A 12,452-nucleotide genomic window follows, 5' to 3' on the forward strand; every position below is an offset into this window, starting at 1 on the left:
TTGGACATTTTTAAAGCCTTAAAAGTGTAAACTTGTAAGTTAATAAATCCCCTTTTATTATGGATTTATATATGGACATATGTATTTACATCTTTCATAAGGGTTGGGAAAATTTGAGCCATTTTCTCCTCAAATATTCTTTCTACCCTTTTCCCCTTCTGTTTTTCTTTTGGAACATTCATAATGCATATTTTGTACATTTCATGCTGTCCCTCAAATCCCTGAGACACTGATCAATTTTTTTCTGTTATTTTTTTCTATCTATGCCTCTGACTATATGATTGTGAATTTCCTACCTTCTAGTTCACTGATTCTTTCTTCTGCCTGTTCAAATCTGCTGTTACATGCCTCTAGTGTATTTTAATCTCTATTCTTATGCCTTCAAAACCCCTAATTTCTGTTATAATTCATTTTAAACATCCAAATTCTTCTTTATGCTCATACATTGTCTTCTTAATGACCTTTAGCTTGCTATCCATATTTTCCTCCATCTTCTTGAATTGATTGTGGAGATTTGTTTGAACATCTTTGTTTAGTTGTTCCAAATTCGGTGTCTCCTCTGAAATTTTCAATTGTTCTCTTGACTGATCCATATCTTCCTTTTTCTTAGTATCACTTGTAAATTTTTGCTGATGTCTGGGCATTTGGTTATTTTGATGTGTTAACTCTAAAGGTCAATTTGTCCCTCTTGTCTAGAATTTTATTGTTGATTGGCTTTTGTTAAGGCTTTTATTTGACAGTTGGTCCAACTTATTCTGGACCTTTCCAGTAGCCCATGTTCAATGGTTCAGAGTTTCTAAGTTCTTCTTCATCGTATTTTTATTCTGGATATGTGGTACAATTTTCAAGATTTCTCTGTTTATGAAATTGTTTCACATCCAGGAGAAAGTTTCCTTTCCTCTGTTGCTTCTCCAAGAATCTTGATCTGTTCTGTTTGTTCTTGTGCTGATTTTCTCCCTGCACCTATCATTTGTTTACATTCTCTCTCCCACTCAGTGCCCTCCTTTTCCTTACACTTTTCAGTTCTGAGCCTTGTCATATCTTACAGCAGCTCAGTTTGCCCCCACTGCCTTTTTTGAGGCTTTTCTGCCTCTGGTTTCTTCCTCATTAGGGGATCCTGCCCTTCAGACCTAGAGGGGGTCAATCCAGAAAAGTGGGTCAAGCACAAAAGGTCTGTTTTGCATTTAGGTGGTCCAGAGAATAGAGACTACATTGAGTGTGTACATCTCTTACCAACATTTCAGGGGCAGTTTTTCTCTGTTTTTCCCCCTGAGGGCCCTTTTATATGCAGCCCACCTCAGAGGTTTGTGTTCCACCCTGGGTCTCTGTGGACTTGGGTCCTTGTGCCTGGACACATGTGGAGTTCTAACTCCCTTCTGTGAGTGGCTCTATAGTCTGCATCTTGGGCAGGACAGGCCTGAGCCTTGCTGCCTCTGCAAGACTCCCAAGCAGTGCAGAACAAAGTGAGGGGGAGGGGCCCAACCGTGAGTCCAAAGAAAAATCCCTTTCTTGATCTTGGAGATAATTGTTCTTTTTCTTTGTTTCAGCATTTGTGGAGTCCTTCTTGAGTTCTATAATCTTCCCAGTTCTAATCAAGTGGAATTTAACCTTTTAGTTGTTGATTCTGAGGGAAAACATTCCAGAGGGATGGCTTATGACACCATCTGTCACCTTTTCTTTTGAGGCAAAAGTTCAAAAGATGTGGGGATGTTTAGGGACTGGTTGTGGGGGCTGAGGATCTGAGAAGCAGAAAACTGGAGCCTGATGTAGAAGCACAGAGCCCACAGGGGTGCGCGGTGGTGAAGACAGGGACTCGGAAGTAAACCAAGCCACATTCCTTGAATGCACCACATCCAAGGCAGCCCCGTGACCTGCTCCCACTCCCCGCACTCCAAGCACCCCTGTGTCACCAACACCCAGAGCATATGCCCATCCCACACCCACACCCCAAGTGCAGCCCAACCCAGCTTTCCTGCACCCCTCCTGAGCACTACTTCTCCCTCCCTGCTCCTTTCAGGCTGCCATCAGCCTATAAAAACTTCAGGCACTTATCCCATACCCAGGCTACACCTGCCCCCAGCCATAGTGTCACACAGCCTCCTCCCTCCCCCCACCAGTTCTATGCATCAGTTTACGGCACTCCTAGACCTGCACACATGCATGGTCTTCCAAGCTCTGAGAAAGCACTGACGTGCACAGCCTGGTCACATCTGCCTCCAGCCCATTAAGGCATAATGTGGACATGCAGCCATAGCTCTTTGCATGCACACAAAGAGTTCCATGCCTTAGAACAATGCACGCCAGGATCACACCCCCAGACCAGTGCACCCACACAGCTACATCCTCCCTGGCCTCTGGGCACCACGTTCATAAGCACCAGCGTAACATCCCCAGCCTATACCCATACCTTCTCTGCAATGCATCACTGCACTGTTGTACCCCACGGTATTCTCTGCATCCTGCTACAGTTCCACCCTGCAAGCACAAGTCTTTAGACTACTGAAGGAAATCAACTCCCAAAGTAAATCAATCACATGCTATTAAAACAACAGAGGATCACAAAGCATATTACAATGCAGACAGAGATAGCCCTGCCTAATGACCAAATTAAAACACCAGAGGAGACACAGACATTGGAACAACCAATCAAAGATGTTCATATAACTCTTCTTAGTAAAATAATTAGGATGGCTAATGACATAAAGGAGATCAAGAAGACACTAGAAGAGCATAAAGAGGAATTTGAGAAAATAAATAGAAAAATAGCAGATATCACAGAGATTAAAGTCTCTGTTGACCAAATAAAAACACACTAGAGGCACACAACAGAAGATCTGAAGAGACAGAAGAAAGAATAAGTGATACAGAGGTCAAGATAATTGATTTTGAACACTCAAAACAGCAAATGGCAAAAAAGATGGAAAATTTTGAATTGGATCTCAGGGAAATGATAGACAAAACAAAGTGCGCAAATATAAGAATCACTGATGTCCCAGAAGGAGAAGAGCGGAGTAAAGGGTTAGGAAGAGTAGTTGAGGATATAATGGGGGAAAGCTTCCCAACCCTTATAAAGGACACAAATATACAAGTCAAAGAAGGGCAACAAAATCCAAACAGAATAAATCCAAATAAGCCTTCTCCAAGACACATACTAATCATTCCAACAAATTTTGAAGAGAAGCAGAAAATTCTGAAAGCAGCAAGAGAAAAACAATTTACTACACACAAGGGAAACCACATAAGACTAAGTTCAGACTACTCAACTGGCACCATGGAGGTGAGAAAGCATTAGTATGATACATTTAAGATCTTGAAAGAGAAAGACTTCCACCCAAGAATTCTGTGCCCAGCCAAATTGTCCTTCAAAACTCAGGGAGATCTTCAATTTTCACAGACAAACAAATCCTGAAAGAATATGTCAACAAGAGAGCAGCCCTACTAGAAATACTAAGGGGAGTTCTGCCAGTTGTAATACAAATTTAAAAAAATAATAAAAAAACAAGGCAGGAGAGGGAGGTCCGGAGGAGGGCACAGAATTGAAGAGTATCAGTAAGGGTAACTTAAAGGATAAAAAGAGAAAGAGGGGAAAGAATATATAGATCTGATAAATAAAATAAAAAGATAAGATGGTGGATTCAAGAAAAGCCTTTTCAGGAATAACTTTGAATGTTAATGAACTAAACTTACCAGTTAAAAGATACAGATGGGCAGAATGGATTAAGAAATATAATCCAGCTATATGCTGCTTACAAGAGACTCATTTTAGACACAAGGATGCAAATAGATTCAAAGTAAAAGGATGGAAAAATGATTTTCCATGCAAGTTGTAACCAAAAGAAAGTAGGAGTAGCTACACTAATATTGGACAAAATAGGCTTTAAATGTAAAGACATCATAAGAGTCAAAGAAGGACACTATATATTAATTAAAGGGTCAATTCACAAGAAGATATCACAATCATAAATGTATATGCTCTCTATCAAGGAGTTCCAAAGTACATGAGACAAACATTGGCAAAGCTGCAGGGAGCAACAGATGTTTCAACAATAATAGTAGCAGATTTCAATACACCACACTCCTCTATAGATAGAACACTCATATAGAAGATCAACAAGGAAACAGAGAAATTAAACAACTTGATTAAAGAATTAGACCTAACAGACATATATAGGTTATTGCACCCCAAAACAGAAGGATATAATTCTTCTCTAGTGTTCATGGAACATTCTCAGAATAGAACATATCTTCCCCTCTTTCTCTTTTTTGGGGGGAAAAAACAGGTCTTTATAAATTTAAAAACTTTGAAATTATTCAAAGCACTTGCTCTGATCACAAGGGAATGAAGCTGGATATCAATAACCACCAAAGAATGAAAACATTCACAAATATATGGAGATTAAATGACATACTCTTAAACAACCAGTGGGTCAAAGAAGAAATTGCTAGAGAAATCAATAGCTATCTGGAGATGACTGAAAATGAAAATACAACTTACAGCACTTATGGGATGTGGCAAAGACTGTGCTGAGAGGGAAATTTATTGCCCTAAATACCTATATTTAAAAACAAGAAAGAGTGAACATTGAGAACTTAACTGCTCACCTGGAGGAACTTGAGAAAGAACAGCAAACTAACCCCAAAGCAAACAGAAGAAGAGAAATAACAAAGATCAAAGCAGAGTTAAATGAATGGGAGAACAAAAGAACAATGGAAAAAAATCAATGAACCAAAAGTTGGTTCTTTGAGAAAATCAATAAAATTGATGGGCCACTAGCAAGACTGATAAAGAAAAAAAAAAGAGAGAGGATGCAAATAAAATCAGAAATGAGAGGGGGGTCATTACCACAGACGCTGAAGAAATAAAAGAAATCATAAGATGATACTATGAACAATTATATGCCAACAAACTAGACAATTTAGATGAAATGGACAAGTTCCTGGAAAAACAAACAGGTTACATGGACTCAGGAAGAAACAGAAGATCTCAACAAACCAATCACAAGTAAAGAGATTCAATCAGTCATGAAAAATCTTCCTACAAAGAAAAGTGCAGGGCCAGACAGCTTCACAGGGAATTTTATCAAACAATTCAAAAAGAACTAACACCAATCCTGCTCAAACTTTCCCAAAAATTGAGGGAAAAGGAACTCTACCTAATTCATTTTATGAAGCTAATATCATTCTAATACCAAAACCGTAACGATGCTATAAGAAAGAAAGCTACAGGCTAATCTCTCTAATGAACACAGATGCAAAAATTCTCAATAAAATATTAGCAAATCAAATCCAACAACACATTAGAAGAACTATACACCACAACCAAGTGGGATTTATACCAGGATTGCAAGGATGGTTCAACACAAGAATATCAATTAATGTCATACAGCACATTAACAAAATGAAAGGGAAAAATCACATCATCATCTCGATTGGTGCTGAAAAAGCCTTTAACAAAATTCAACATCGTTTTCTGATAAAAACACTCCAAAAGATAAGAATCAAAGTAACTACCTCAATGTGATAAAGAGAATATATAAAAAACCAACAGCCAGCATCATACTCAATGGAGAGAGACTGAAAGCTTTCCCTCTAAAATGAGGAATGTGACAAGGATGCCCCCTCTCACTTCTATTATTCAACATTATGCTAGAAATTCCAGCTAGAGCAATCAGGCAGGAAAAAGAAATAAAAAGCATCCAAATTGGAAAGGAAGAAGTAAAACTTTCATTATTTGCAGATGACATGATACTATACTTAGAAGATCCTGAGTAATCTACGGCAAAGTAACTTGAGTTTATAAACAATTTCAGTAGGGTAGCAGGATATGAAATTAATGTGCAAAAAGCAGTAACATTTCTATACATAAGCAATGACCTAACTGAGGGGTCAGTTAAGGAAAAAAATTCCATTCAAAATAGCAACTAAAAGAATCAAGTAGGAATGAACTTACCTAGGAATGTATAGGACTTGTACTCAGAAAACTATACAACATTGCCAAAAGAAATCAAAGATATAAATAGGTGGAAAGACATTTCCTGCTCATGGATAGAAAGGCTAAATATAGTTATGATGTCAACTCTACCTCAAATAATCTACAGATTCAACACAGTACCAATCAAAATTCCAACAACCTACTTTGAAGACTTGGAAAAGCTAGTTACCAAATTCATCTGTAAGTGAAAGAGATCCAAATAGCTAAAAGCATCCTAAAAAAAGAAGAATGAAGTGGGAGGATTAACATTCCCTGACTTTAAAACCTATTATAAAACCACAGTGGTCAAAACAGTATGGTATTGGCACAGAGATAGAAACACTGATGAATGGAATCAAATCAAGAGTGCACAAATAGACCATGGTCAACAGATTTTTGACAAAGCCCCCAAATCCTCTGAACTGGGACCAAATAGTCTCTTCAATACATGGGCATGGAAGAACTGGATACCAATAGCCAAAAGAATGAAAGACAATCCCTATCTTACACCCTATACAAAAATTAGCTCAAAGTGAATCAAGCACCTAAATATAAGAACCAGCACCATAAAGGTTCTAGAAGAAAATATAGGGAAACATCTTGAAGACCTAGTAATTGGGTTTAGCTTCCTAAACTTTACACCCAAAACATAAGCAAAAGAAAAAATAGATAAATAGGAACTCCTCAAAATCAAATGTTTCTGCACTTCAAAAGACTTTGTAAAAAGGTGAAGAGGCAGCCAACTCAATGGGAGAAAATATTTGGAAATCACATATCAGACAATGTTACAGAGAGAAATCATACAACTCTACAACAAAAGAACAAACAATTCAATTATAAGATGGGTTAAAGACATGAATAGGCATTTTCTGAAAAGCAAATATAAATGTTTCAAAAGCACATGTAAAGGGTGGGCTACAGCTGCTCAGGAGGCAGAGTGCTCACCTGCCATGCCGGAGACCCAGGTTTGATTCCTGGTGCCTGTCCATGCAAAAAAAAAAAAAAAACACATGAAGAGATGCTCATTTTCATTGCCTATAGGGGAAATGCAGCTTAAGACTACAATGAGATACCACCTCACACCTACAAGAATGGCTGCTATTAAACAAACACTAAACTATAAATGGTGGAGAGAATGTGGAGAAATCGGGACACGTACTGCAGGTGGGAATGTATAACGGTGCAGCCAATATGGAAGACTGTTTAGTGGTTGCCAAGGAAGCTGAAAAGGAAGTTGCCCTCTGACCCAGCAATAGCACTATTTGTTATATACCCAGAAGAGCTGAAAGCAATGACACAGACATTTGCACACCGATGTTCATAGCAGCATTATTTACAGTCGCAAAAGGATGGAAACAAAGCAAATGCCCATCAACATACAAGTGGATGAACAAAACGTGGTATATACATACAATGGAATATTATGCAGCAATAAGACAAAATGACATCCTGAAGCACATGACAAGATGGATGAGCCTTGAGGACATAAAGCTGAGTGAAATATGCCAGATACAAAAGGATAGATACTGTATGACTCCACTTTTATGGCCACGGTAAAGGTAAAATCAGAGGCTTATAATACAGAGTATAGGGGACTTAGAGATACATAGAAGCTAGAGATGGGTCAACATTTAGCTAATGAGGGTGAACTCCAATGTAAGGGAATAGATAGATGTGAAGGCAGTTCTCTAGTGGGGTCTACAAGTAATATTACCATACTGAAGATGAATAAGATTGAAAGGTGTTACATAGACCTTCGTGTCCCACTGATTAACACTAGAAATATAAATAAGTTATTGGAAGAACTACTTCAAAGGTTCGATTCATGTACAAAGAGTGTTTAAGTCCAAGGTACAGGGGGAAAACTACTGTTGCATGCTATGGGCTATGTTTAAAAGGAAAACATCAGCATTACCACAGCAACAGCAAAGGTAAATAGTAGGGGGACGGACAAGAGTTAAGAGGAGGTTTAGATTTCCTATTTGACAAGGGTGTATTTATTGGTTTTCTTTCTTTTAGGAACAATGAAATTATCTAAAATTGAGGACGTTGTTAGACAGTGGACTCTGGGCACTATACATGATGCCTGATGAATGCAGATGGCTGAAGGATGCATTGACTGAGAAATAGATTGGTGAATGATGGTGTATATTTATGAATGAAGGTTGTGCTGCTACAGAAAAGAAGCAAAGTCACGAGTTAACCAACGAGGTGAATGGACATGTGGGACACTTGGTGAGGCAAAATAAGCCAGAAACAAAAGAACAACAATGGTATGGTCTCCTTTAGAAAACGCTTACAAGAAAACAGGGGCCTAGATTGTAAGCTTTTATCGCAGACATATTTAGTCCAGAGTGGTAATTATTATTTCTGGATATTGAGAGGCTGCTTTATATACATATACACCTGATATTTAGAGATAAGAACGAAGCTCATCAAGTTGGGGTTAAAATAATTCAGAACACAGTGGTAAGGAAGCCTGTATTTTAGAACCACACATACTCTTTGAGACCAATGGAAGAAATTTGATCTGGAACTGAAATTTTCTGTAGGACATAATCTAACTCAACCTATCTGTATTGCTCATTTGAACAACTGAAACACAGGGTGCCCAGAATAAGAAAGAGATCCTTTAATCCTGTATAGCTTAGTGTAATGCCTGGAGACATCCTAGAGTATATTAATGAGATAATAAAAAAGTTTTCACAAAGTCCCTTGAGGGATGGGAGAAAAAATATGGAACTATTAAACTTCACCATCAGGAAATCCCCTGATACTGTACCAAACTTTAGGAACACCCAAATCAAAAGGCCAAGCCCTTGATCTTGGCTCTTATACTTGTGAAGCTTATGTAGGTAGTGAAGAAGCTTAGACTACGTATAGGTATGCCTAAGAGTTACTTCTGGAGGACTTCTTTTGTTGCTCAGATGTGGCCTCACTCTGTACACCCAACTCTGCAAGTGAAATCATTGCCCTCCCTCCTATGTGGAACATGACATCAAGGGGTGAATGTCTCCCTGGCAGTGTGGGAGGTGACACCCAGGGATGAATCCGGCACTGGCATGTGGGATCAACAATTCCATCCTGACCAAAAGTGGTAAAAGAGTGTAACTAATAAGTGGTAGAGAGAGTTTAAAATAGAGTTGAGAGACTGCTCTGGAGGTTGCTCTTACACAAGCTTCAGTTAGACACTGCTACCTATCATAACCTGCCAAATCCCAACCAGGACCATTCCAGCCAATCCTAAAGAACACCTAGAGCAATGAGAAAGATTCCACAAGGGTTCCTGGTGGGTCCCTGGACCAGGTAGGTTCTAAAACCTAGAGGGCCCAGCCTCTCCAGAATATCGGATAGTTCCATCTCCATACCCCATATTAGTGACAGATGCTTCTAACATGATAAAGTTAGAATGGCCATAGCCCAAACACCCCTAAATAGAGGGACAGAAAGATCAAAGGTGATGGTGGAGCTTTACAGAGAAGATAGACTTTAACAAATGAATGTGATTGCTGAATCATTACACTGATTTCTCTTTTAAGAGTCTTCAGTATCTTAGAGCAGCTAGAAGTAAAAACCTAAAATTGTGGAATTGTAACCCTTGTCAAAGTCTGAAATATGTTCTACATTTAATTGGTGTGCTGTGCTTTCAAATTTATCGGTTATTTGTATATATGCTATTTTTCACAAAAATAAAGGAAAGAAAAAAGTCGATTTTGGTGATATAAAAATGTTTAAGCCTTCTAGCCTCCTATATTCTGGAGCAGCTAGAAGGAAAAATACGAGAGGATCGTATGGTAGCCCATGACAAACTCGGATCTGTCCTGCAACTACTTGTTGAAGTGTGCTCTGAAAACTATTGCTTTTTTATTTCATTGCTCTGTATATATGTTATACTATACAATAAAAAAGTTCAAAAAAAAAAAAAAAACCAAAAAGGATGCTTAGGTTTCACAGCGACGATACTGAGGGTTGGACCCCACCACCAGCAGTACTCAGGTGACTTCATAAAATGTCATGCCTGGGGCATTAGTGTATAAGAGAGAGATACAAAGACTCAGGGGGCGGAGGCGGACGGGGGTGGGGGGTGGGGGTTGGAGCTGGGGGACCATACAATGTGCTAGCTGCCAGTCCTGCACTCACTGCTTACAAATTCCGATCAAAGAGTGACGTTTCTGCGTGGGTGCTGAACGGGTCACAACAGAGAGTGTGGACACAGAGGGCGAGTGGCATGTAGGTACATGATAAGGGCACCCGGTGCAACTAGTCCCGAGTCTCCCAAACTCCATACCTGTCTCACACACACCCCAGCACGTGAAATTCACAATGCTTGCTTACAAGTGAATCGCTAAAATGGAAACTTCCTTGTCACGATCATAAATGAAAAAGTCTTACTGCTTGCCATGAATCCGAGACAATCATAAAAACTACAAAGGAGCAAAGCAAAGACTTTAAATTCTATTTAGAAGCCTACGCCTTTTTCAGGGAGGTGAAGTGTCAAAAAGACCTTAAGGATCCGGTGGCGCAAAGCGACACTTTCTCACGCACTTAAGGGATGAAAGGGGGGCGCATTTCTCTCCAGGACCTTCCTCCTCCTTTGGAGTTAGGAAACTCTCTCCCGGCTTGGGGGTGGGACCCGGGAGCCTCGGGCTGACACTCCCTCCGGCAGGTCCGCCCCTCTAGATGCGCGTCCCGATCCCGCGGGGCCGGCGGGGGCGGGGCTCACCCTAAGAGTCCCTGGGCGGCGACCGGGAAGCCGGGCTCAGAGCACGCGGGCTCCCGGTAGAGCAGTTGCGGATCCCGACCCCGGCCCCGAATTGCCGCAGACATGTACGACCCCGAGCGCGGCTGGAGCTTGTCCTTCGCCGGCTGCGGCTTCCTGGGCTTCTACCACATCGGGGTGACCCGCTGCCTGAGCGAGCGCGCCCCGCACCTCCTCCGCGACGCCCGCACGTTCTTCGGCTGCTCGTCCGGGGCGCTGCACTGCGCCGCCTTCCTCGCCGGGATCTCGCTGGGTGCGCCTGGGCCGCCGCCGTAGCTCCCACGGGAAGGGGGCACTCCCGGGACTGGGACTCCCTGTGGGGCCGGGATTGGAGGAGGGCACTGGGGGTGCATCCTAAGGCTGCCCTTCCCGGACAGGCTATCCTCAGCGGCGTACTGTCGCCTCGCGTTGGCGCTCTGTCCCCGCCCAGGAGGGGCGCTCGCGGGGTTCGATTCTTCTGAGTCCGGGGTCCCCTGCGGTCGGGGCGGGAGTGAGGGCTAGCAGAGTCAGGCTAGCTCACGCTATACCCCGGCATTTATCCCAGGATCGAAATCCGGGTTTTCCCCGAGGAAAGAGGATGTGAGCCTCAGGACTGGAGATGCCCCGGAACCACCCGGAAGCCTGGCCAGCTGAGCTGCCAAAAGGCAGTTTAGCCCTGGCTCCCACTAGGAGGGGAGTTTGTCCCGGGTTCCAGGGTGGGCACCTTCTTCCCTCCGGGGGACCGCAACATGGGGTCGTCGTGAGGAAGCGCTATGGGAGCCCAGCAACCGCTGGGTGCGGGCCACCGTTGGGTCATGGAGCTGTAGCCACCAGGGAGTTGTGGTCTGGTGGAAGAGTTGGGGAAGTGGGACAGAGAGTTGACTCCTCTCCCTCCTTCAACAGTTTGAAGGACCCTTCCTGGGGACTGGAGTGGGTCCCTGGACATCCTCCATTGTCTCCTGTAATCTCCACTGACCCGAGTGGGGAGTTGTGCCTGGCTGGCCCTCACTTCTAGAGGGAAACCACCCCCAGCCAACATGTGGGGATGTGCCACAGGCCTGCACAGTAACTGGGAGCAACGCCTGGGGCCAGTGGCAGGGCGGAGCTGTTGGCACCCAAAGGTCCCCAGGCTGGAAGATAATGCTGCTTTTTAGCCCCCGTTTATCTGGGCTTCCTTCACAGTTTGCTCTTTGATCAGCCTGGTGACTGCTTGTGTTGGAGGAAGGCACAGCCAGCAGGGAGAGACTTTGTTCTCTGTAAGCCCCTGGTGGGAGGTGAAGTCTTGCCATTGGGCGAGAGCAGTGAGTAGACTCTGGGCTGACCCAGAGATGGGGATTAGAAGAGAGGCTGCCCTGGCTGTTGGTCTTCCCCAGCCAAGAGGAAAGGGGCAAAGAGCAGGAATTATGACCTCTGGGGAGGATTAACCTCGCCTCAAAGTCAGTGAGCATGCCATGGGCTTTAGCAACAATAATAGCCGCCCTTGTATCCCAAGGTGACCTGCCGGCACCCACACAGACCAGTGTTTAATTAGGACAAGGTTCTGATGTGCTGGCTGACCCCGGGAGCCAGGAAGACACTGCTCCCAGGGTCCCCTCCAGTTTGGGGGGCTCCTAACTGGGCAGAGGACTGGTGTGGGCTCAGGCTGTGCCTAGCAGGGCCAGGGAGAGGCTTGGGACAACCAAGTCCTGAAGAGTGGATGCAGAGGTTTTGGCAGGAGAGGCTCCAGGTGCTCTGGGAGTCCCT

The 12,452-nt window shown here is 42.9% G+C and overlaps 1 long non-coding RNA gene across 2 annotated transcripts in view; it reads right to left on the bottom strand.

Annotated features, from left to right (window-relative positions):
* The window catches only part of LOC143691104 (uncharacterized), a 75,502-nt gene that overhangs the window by 34,539 nt on the left and 28,511 nt on the right, over positions 1 to 12,452 (bottom strand). The gene's annotated exons all lie outside the window — the stretch shown is intronic.

This window comes from Tamandua tetradactyla, chromosome 7, assembly GCF_023851605.1.
Source record: "Tamandua tetradactyla isolate mTamTet1 chromosome 7, mTamTet1.pri, whole genome shotgun sequence".
Lineage (NCBI taxonomy): Eukaryota > Metazoa > Chordata > Mammalia > Pilosa > Myrmecophagidae > Tamandua > Tamandua tetradactyla.